At 41.3% G+C, this 9,682-nt stretch overlaps 1 long non-coding RNA gene across 1 annotated transcript; it reads right to left on the bottom strand.

The window, feature by feature from the left end:
- Positions 1–1,580: 1,580 nt before the first annotated feature.
- On the bottom strand, positions 1,581–4,632 carry LOC118432688. Its single transcript, XR_004833116.1, has 3 exons — positions 4,173–4,632; positions 2,713–2,821; positions 1,581–2,262 (listed from the first exon to the last, which is right to left on the bottom strand). It is a non-coding gene; the product is annotated as an uncharacterized LOC118432688 (long non-coding RNA).
- Positions 4,633–9,682: the final 5,050 nt, after the last annotated feature.

Here is a 9,682-nt window from a genome sequence, read left to right as displayed (position 1 = left end):
GATTACTTTACTTATTACCTAAACGTCAGTATGGCGCCTCTATGGTTATGACACTCTCACCAAACAAGTGAGAGTCCAGAGTACAGCTTGATATGATCTGACTTTATTACTGCTCGCGATGATATGTGCAGTCGTTTATCATAGTAAACTAGAGTTCGGCGATCTCATAACGTTACCTCCAAAAATATAGAGAGCTTTTATAAATCTTGACTTAGACATTTACATGATCTATGCATGGTGATGTTCATCGACTAACATACACATGCCACAAGTATAAAATCACTTCATGTATTATATCATTAGGCGGTTTTGCAATATTTGCATATATTATGCAAATCAGTTTTTCTGTTGATTTTATTTAATCTCTTACATATTTGATACCTGCTTATGTTCCACCTATCATAAAGTACACGTGTCACATTTATTGAAGTCCAGTTATGGAAAACAATGGAATTATGCAATTTTCTGTTTATGTTATGCAAATTAAGTCTTAATTTGCGTAACATGTATATTATTATGAGCATTTTTGCCTAAGCTATCTGCATGCCAAAAACTATGGCAATCACTGGTTCATTCCTGCAGTTATCCTCTTTGAAATGTCTTAGAAAACGCCCCTGCAGTTCCAAAATAAAATGTTAGGAGGCTGAACCTTGCCCCACTTTATCATGACGCTGAAAGCTATCTACCATTCAAATAAGATATATTAAAAAAAAGCTATGATAGAATATTCCCATCATTATTCAAATATCCTCCTATTTTTGGCGACGCCTCAGGGGCGGAGGCATTTTCTACAGTATTACGATCGCTTTGAAGGAATTTAGAAAATTCCACGAATGCATTCCCTTGGGAATTGATTTTTGGCTAAACCGCAGGGGTGTCGTCCATACAGTGGCAATTGAGGACTATTCTAGCTGTTATTTTTCTTTGTTAAGGCATTCTTTGTTTTCAGGATTAATGATTTAAGGGAACGATCTTTTTACATAGCTGGGAATGACTACGCTCCTTGCATATCATAAGCCGTACACACAGATTAAATTACGATGTTTCGCATGCTTTATGAATTTGCAATGGAGACCAATTTGTCCCAGCTTTTTGCCGTTATGTCTTCTATAAGCTTGCGCTTTTTACAATATGGAATGAAATGCTGTCAAGTGGTTATCGTTCGGAGTAATAGAGAGCCTGATTTTTAGTGGCAGAAAAATAAGATGTTTTAAAGGAGACAAGACCAATGTAGCACAACTTTTGCCAATATCTTTTGAGCTTTGCTTTAACAAGGTGGGATGGTATGCTTTCACGAGGTCAAAAAAATAATGAAGTCCAATGTGTCACAGATTTTTGTCGATATCTTTTTATGAAATATGAAATGATGTGCTTTCAGGTGGTTGTCGTTTGGAATTGAAGCTGGTGTGTTACGCCGAAGGGCGGTTATACCGGCTATATAGATACAGATTACGTAAAGCCTGATTTTGAAAAATTAATAAGTCACATGTTTCAAACAAGCCATGAAACCAATGGGTTTCAAGTTGTTTAGATTCTGCTTTGAAGACTAGCATAGCTAGAATAAAGGAAGGACGCAGAGACAAGGTTTTCCGTACACTGGGCACGGGAGACTGTTAAGGTTGTTTGACGTTACTTTATACTAGTAATGCTGACCTCGCTAACCTCGGTATTAGCTGAGGATCTTTATTTCTCTTCTGATCTCTACTCTCTGACTATCTGTCATACAAATACATTATATCTCGTGGTCAGATTTTGGCGTATCAAACAGACAGGTCTTGTCACACCACAAAACAACGGTTGTTTTATCTACGGTCCATTCATATACATGTAAAATCAACTACTACAATGTATACACTAAAATACATGTTCGTGATATAAGCAGTCAATCAATCAGTCAATCCGTGAATTCTATAACTGGTGTCATGTCAGGTTTTCTATACATGTACAAGTATGATCGCAATCTATCGGCTGTACGTCTTGGCTCTGCTACTGGCCTCTACGTCCCTCATGTTGCCCTCCTTCTGTCGATGGCGCTGTTCTGGATGTTGTGTGGCTCCCATCTGTTCAGAATTTTCAAGCCGCACAAACGTATATTCTGGCTCCTCTCAGCGATGGCCACTTCTCGTGAAGGGACTCGACCTACTTCCCTTGTGGCGGTAAGAGTCTCTATGTTGGGTGTGGCGGGAATGTGTCGTCCTGGTGGACATGATATACGTCTGTCAGGAACACCTCGTCGTCGTCGCTCTTGTCCGGTAGGTTGGCCTGTGCGTTAGATCACGAGAGAACACAGTTTTACCCGTTTTATATACTATAATGATAGTGATGCTAGCAATAATGGATTATTGTAAAGTCACCCTCATAAATTTGCTACTATCACTGCACGTCTGTTGGTGTTCTACATGGATTAAGTCACCACATGGATGGTCGTCACAGTTAGCTAATGTTCATCTCAGGAGCTGCTGTACGTAGGGAGAACGCACGCAAAGAACAAAGGTTAAAATTGAAGTACAAGAACAATTCTTTTCTCTTTCTTGTCAATTCGTAGCAACCAGAAAACACTGTAGAAATAGGAACTTCGGCATTCATGAGTCAGGTAAGCCTATCTATGCCTTGTTAGCTGAAATGCAGTGTACAGATTTTTACTTAGTTGCCTAAAGTTGTGCTAAGTTGAACTCTGGTTACTCGACGCATTGGAACATCGTGCTTACTTACCTTGACGACATACCGAAAGACGTTTACCCGCAGCTGCTTCGAAGACTGACCTACTGGAACCGCCATCGTCTGACGTAATCGTCAAGTACGTACCCCTGCGGCGTTGTAACTGTGGATAGGGACGAAGAGGGAACAGCTGACCGTTACTGGAATATTCAACTGGAGAGTATATTTGGAAAAGCGTCTTACCTCGATGACATACAAAAGGACGTTGACCAAAATTGCTTAGACGATTCATTCATCACTTGGGAGTCACCACCGTCTCAGATGGTCACCACATCGACTGTTCGGACGCCTGTGGCGTTGCGACTGCCGGCGGGAAAGATGGGGAAATAGCTGACCGTTACTGCAGTGTACTAGTATAACCGGGAGAATATTTGGAGAGACCGAGAACCACGGCGGAACATGAAGTCAGGTGGATGAAACGTTAACCAAAATTTCGGCGTCCTCTTGCACATCGGAAAGATAACAGATATGATAACCGGAACGAGCAACGTAAATTAGAAAGTTTTCTTAGTAAGTCATTATAATTTTTTATCACTTGAGTATACAATTAACAAACTAGTTGGCACAACGGACCAGGATAGACGGCACTTATACTGATCGAACTAATCAATACATCTTGTGGGATGATCAATAAGTTCAAGACCTCACGCAGATATGTACAGCTCGGTTTTCGGGGCATATAAAACATTTTATAAATGTCAGCCAAACTTCGAACCATTCAACGGTGAACATTACTTTCCAGGCAACATGAAGTAAGCTTAGGTGTCACCCCAAACGCTTTGTTACATAGATTTATCAGGTTTTATCAAGATGATTAACATTATTTTAACCTCCTTGCTTTGATTAACATTTGACACCTATTTCAACATGAAGAACTAGTCTAATTGTTGCATTGTTAGGAAGCATGCGGGCACAAAAATCTGGGAAGGACCAGGTGGATGCAATAGTTGATATATAGTTATACCGATCTCCTCAAACGGACAACATTAGACAGTAGAAAGTTTACGATAAGTCTCGTCTCGGACCACGTTGCCTGAGCCAATCAGAATGCATCACGTTTCCCTACGCTGTGCCACATCTGGAATTCATTTTACATAGACTTCTCGGAAATCCGCTGCGACAAATATAGCTCTACACTATGCGGATTTCTCGCTCACTGCATAGGTCACAAAACAAGACACGTGGCAGGAAGAAAACTACACAACCGTTTACGCAGTGAACAGATACATAAACATGAACTTGAACATAAACTATGGTAGTACAAAAAAGTTTACGCTAACGTTACGTAACCCAAACATGTTTTCAAAATGGTGGATCGCTGCCCGATTCAGACCTCCGGGTCACAGTAACATAACTAAGTGTCGACAAATTTAAGACTACAATGAAGTACAGTACAGGACGATACCGATATCCACAACACGGTCCACCAATAATTTATATGGGAGCCTACCCACCTTTCCTTCTGACGAGTAGTCTTGAGATCTCTTTCCCGCCTTATGCCACCGCCCGTACCCGCCGCATCTTGCCCCGCTCCCCAAGTGTCAATACAGTGGTCATAGAAGATTACTCAGGGCCGGCGTTCTCTTCAGGGTCAGGGATCGGCGGGCATCTTTATGTGTTCTTTCTTCCTCCCTGCCCCGCGCGCCACCCATCACAGGCCCAGTAGCCTTGCCACGTCCTCAGTTCTCTCGATCTCTCTGTTCCCGTCTCTATCTTGGTTGAACTCCAGCCCAGCAGTACTACCAGAATGTCACGTGCACGTTCAAATACGGGTGACAGCCATATACTTGTTAAAATCAAGTTCATTCTGTTTCCCAGCCCTCTGTACTCTACGCTGTACTTTACTCTGTAAACATCCACGTCCTCTCTCGCGTCGTGTCCTGTCTTGACTGCCACGTCACACGGCCAGGCCAACCCGACTCCTGTCCATATGGTTATAATCACGATGTTATCTCGTGACACACGATGTTATCTCGTGACACACGGTGGTCCGCGTTGTCAGGGGAATTTGCGTTGTCAGGGGAATTTGCCCCGCCGACCGCGGCCCTGTATTCATGTCTACACACTGATACACATTGCTGAATATTTGTCAAGATAACGCATGGATGGTGGTCATGTCAAGAAACAGCAAAAATCACTTACAGAGAGGATGCGTAGATTTTTCAAATTCATACAAGTATAAAAGTGACACTTATACACTGCTTTCAAAATACCCTATTAAATCAAACGAACGTAAGAAAGGTTAAAAAGCAGATAACTCGTTTCCTAACTGAGTGATACGTCAATTTATTGTCGATACAAGAAAGGAAGACATACACACAGAGCAAATAATTGGTCTTTAGTATACATCTTCTTGAACGGGGTGTTAAGTTTTTCCCGCCTTTTGACCGGACCAACAGTGACATTGTAGTAGAAAGGAGTGAAAGACCTTTTCGGCCTATGGGTTATCGCTTGTTTTGTAATCTGGCGGCCGGGATTCGAATCCCAGGAGCCAGGAGTTTGTTTCTACTCAACTCTCACAGTTGTCCAGAAGGACATATCGCTATCAAAGGAAAAAGGCCGGTGTCATAACGTTGAGAGATCTTTTGTCGGCCTAACATCAGAAGGCCATTTGTTTTGCATATAGATTGATCGCCTTCGAGAGAACTGTTATACGACATGGTGTGAATGAATACCTCCCGCGAGGCATTCTACCACCCTCTTGTAAGGCCACATTTGTAACAAGGGGGTTTTATCCTTGATTGTATAAATGGGTAACGGCGAAATTTTGATATCGCAACGTTGACCAAACACCCAACGAAAGCAGTAATGATTTCAGACTTCAACCCCCGTACACGCCCGACAACACGTAGAAACTAAGTTTTCTATGTTGATCATGGGTTAAAAGGGTGTCTAGTCACTGCCACGGTTTTAATAATAGCGCAGCAGATATTACATAGGTGGGGAGTTGCATGGATTTATGATCCCAAAATGAGGAGTTTTTGACGCCCCAAATTTATAAAAGAAAACACAAGCAATCTGCAAGAAGTGAATGAGTGGGCTTTCGCATATACATTTTATAGTTAGGTTGACTTGATCTTTGTTACTAGTACTTGTACGAGTCACGATTACCACCTTGATTGTTTTACTTGCTCAGCTAGTGACATTCACATTTGGGGAGAATAACGACAATACGAATGAAGATTCGCAGATCTATGACAAACGGAAAAAATGGCGTCGGTTGTAAGACAAGGATCCCGGGCTGCAAACAACAACAACACTCTCTTAAACCCCTCCTTCACCAACTAAATTACTTCTGTGTGTTTTAGTAAAATTCAAATCTTTTGTGTAATGTATCATTTTCAAGCAGAAGGACACCAAAAGTTTACCACGTATTAAAAGCCGATATATATTCCTTTTTTCAACACATTGATTCAAACATGGCGTCGGTTTGTAAACAAACTGGAGGGCCGGCCGACCGATCTAATCCAGCTCCCTCGCCAATTCCCCCTTCTTCCCCAGACTTTGCTTTACATTGTGTGCTTCATTACAAGTTGCATTTTTATTTACATAGATGTGGCTTTTTTTTTCAATTTCGATTTTCCTATCAAGGACGCCAGAGCTAGTCGAACACAAGCCGACGCATCAAACAGCGGCTTGTGCAGAGTTTGTTACCGGTCGTATTGAATCAGGAACTGTAGTTCATTATAGAAATGCATAGGTGTAATGAGTTATTGGAAAGAATACCTTATTAAATCGGAAAGCGAGGGTTGATATTTCCGAGGCGTTGTCGATTATTGATAGAACAGGACAGGGCCAGAGTCAAGTTCTCAATCAAGGGCGGAAATATGTAGCAAGGCGGTCAGTATTGACGTTGCTTTCATGGATGTGTTTTGAAAACAAATTATATATAGAAAGTCGACTTCATCGACGAACTATCCGTACTCTGCCGGTTAAATTTGTGTGTGTCTAGCGCAGATATAATGTACGTACTAGGAAAGAACGGAAATGGCGACGGGTAGGATTATCATTCTTCGAGTGCAAAATATAAAAGTTATGTGCCGAGTAAGTATGGTGCCGACTAGGGCCGAGTTGTCTCAGGTGCCGAGTCGTCTCGAAACCGACGAGAATATAGCAAAGAAGGGACTGAGAGGGCTGTGTCAGTATTAAAGATGCGTCATCGTAGGAATGAAAGCTTGGGTATTGTTTACTGTGCAAACAGGGGAACAATTGGGGCGGAGACAGGCGTGCATTTGAAAGGGTAAGTTCGCGGGAAAGACTCAGCTCGTCTAGGTGAAACAAAAACATTTCAAGTTTCCGCCCTCAAAGGTGAGAACCAATCAGCTACCGTTGCCATTAGTGAAATGGATGATTGGCATTGATTGACATGGCTTTCAAGATAGGATTTTCAGGGCCTATTTAGACCATCGTGACACATATTCTCCAAGCAGAGGTTTGGTCCGGCGGAGATAGTATCATGGTAGTAGTTGGAATTTGTATTATTTAGATATCTCTTTTGGAGTGGGGGAGTCTCAACAAAGCTTTGCACTGAATACAGAACCCAAGCGTAATACGTTAAAACGTAACTTTGTCCATTAAAGGTTATGTGTTCGGTGCCGTTTATCTCCACGTGTGTCTGTTTGTAGCCTGCATAACTCGCAAAGTATGGATTCTGTTGAATCTTGAATGTGGGTAGGGTCGTGAACATAAAAGTCAAGTTCTAAAATGGTTCCGCCTATCGGTTTTCTAGCGTACTGCAGTGAACTTTCGGTTTTGATATCTAGTGTTCTGGCCATGCTTTGGTCAAGATTCATAAGTCTAAGATAGATCTTGTAACTTAAGAAAAAATATGTAGGTGTGTACAGGTGAACATAAGGTGGGAAAAGTTTAAACTATGAAAATCTTATCTTAGTATGAAAATCTTATCTTATAGCAAAGAAGGCTGTTGTAGCGTTACCTCATAAATTAGATGTGACGTACCCTGCTGATTTGAATGATTTATGTATAATAATTTTCGCTTTAGTTTGCTTCGTGATGCCTCAAATATGAAATTCCCATCATTTACTACTATAGAATTATAGTATCCTGTCATTAATTATGCAAAAGAGGTATCTATTTGCATAATTGATATCCAAAGAATTTCGGTCTTTCTCAGTTACATATGTGAGAAGTTTAATGGAATGTAGGGATTTATAAAATTTTCCCATTACTTATGCAAATTAGACATTACAAAACCTAAAAAAGCATAACGATCCCAATCTCCAAGCAGATCCTACGGTAGCCGGCTTAGGAGTGTGTTTTGCTACCCCGGTATCAAACACACTCCTAAGCCAGCTTTACTCCTCTGGCAGCTTTTGATACTGTCTTATGCTACCGTAGGATCTGCTTGGAGATTATGACGATCCATCTAAACGTTCTTGATTTACTCTCTTCTAAACTTTGAAACAATTTCCGAAAATAAAGGTGCTAGGGGACCCAAACTTACAGCACTAACTCTCTGCCCCAAGAGATACCCACCTTTAAAAAATCAAGACCGTGAGATGTCAGGAAACAGGAAATATAAAAACAGTAGTTCCGCTGCAGTACCTTAGGGAGTAGATAGGGGATCCATTATCGAACTTGACCTTCGATTTCCTGACCCCTACCCACCTACCAAATACCATTAAAGATCCATCCAAGACTTAATCAACTTATACTGTTCACAGACACACACACAAATATTTGTATGGAGTATAGGGGGTTATGGATAAAGGGGTTGTCACCTGACGGCTAAACACGCCCAAATATAACATTTTTGGCAAAGGTAAATATAGATTTTCAGAATTTACTCAGAATGAGGCAAGCTTAACTTTTTTTGCAGAGTTGATAAAATGTTTGCGAGGCTTCTCCCAAGATGGAATCATGGCATGGAAATGTGTGCGTGCAAGACTGTGTTGTGAGCATGGCTAGCTAATATACATCTTTTTCATATAGAGACTCACAAATCCATTAGACCCAGCGTCGCCAGGGTGTTTTTAACACCATTCTTGTTTATATTTTGTTTTATACAACATTTTCAGGTACCTAGTACCAAAAATCACAAAAACCCGTTGTTCCTTTCTTGAGTTATCCTCCTCAGCAAAGTTTGAAAGAAATGACCCTGCTATCCCAAAACTAGCCGCTAGGGGCCGAAACTATTCGGGGGTGGGAGAAAAGCAGGCGAAGAAAGGTCAGGAAAGTAAAAACCTAATGCCACTGTATTTGTGAGGGTAACTAATTATGGAACACGTGATCCAGTACAGCCAATTCATTGATCACGCGCACTTGTTATCTATACTCGGTTTTCAATTGATGTTTGTTGCTCCCCTTCTCAACGCTGGAGACTCACATCATATCATAGAATTCAATCACAAACACGTAGTAAGTGTCACATACCAGCATGTGCTCACGCTGATGTGTCAATCATTTACATATCAGACATGCTCGCTCGCCATTTCCAGTAAGGACTTTGACGTTACCCTGCCTGATACACAAGGGCGCCTTGTATATCAGCAACTTTCAGGAAGATATTATGCTACTGGACATCTGCCGGTTGTGAAAAATCTTCAAACCATCATCTTGTCACAATATTGCCTGTCACACATTTGGGCATCTAACTGAAATGTAGAGATAGTGTATCAACTTTTACCCATATGTGGTGAACGTTCATTTGGTGTTTCCATGTTAAACCTTAACTTAAGGTTAGGGGGTAGGTCGAAAGCTGGAGGAACCATGTGACATGTTTGCACACCTTCGAACAAACGAAGCCTACGACAGTGGACATCATGGCTGCCGCACCTGGCGGAAATGAAGGCTTCAATTTCGACCGGTGGTGTCTGGATAACATCATGTTGTTTTTACTTTTTATCCAGCGGTGCCACTAATGTAAGCCGCATCACTTTCACAAAATGAAAAGAATTACTATCATAATGTAATTTACATTTTCTAAAAAATTGTATCCAAACAA

Source organism: Branchiostoma floridae, chromosome 16 (genome assembly GCF_000003815.2).
Source record: "Branchiostoma floridae strain S238N-H82 chromosome 16, Bfl_VNyyK, whole genome shotgun sequence".
NCBI classification, from domain to species: Eukaryota; Metazoa; Chordata; class Leptocardii; order Amphioxiformes; family Branchiostomatidae; genus Branchiostoma; species Branchiostoma floridae.
Note: the sequence above shows the minus strand (reverse complement) of the source record. Positions and strands in the feature narration are given on the sequence as shown.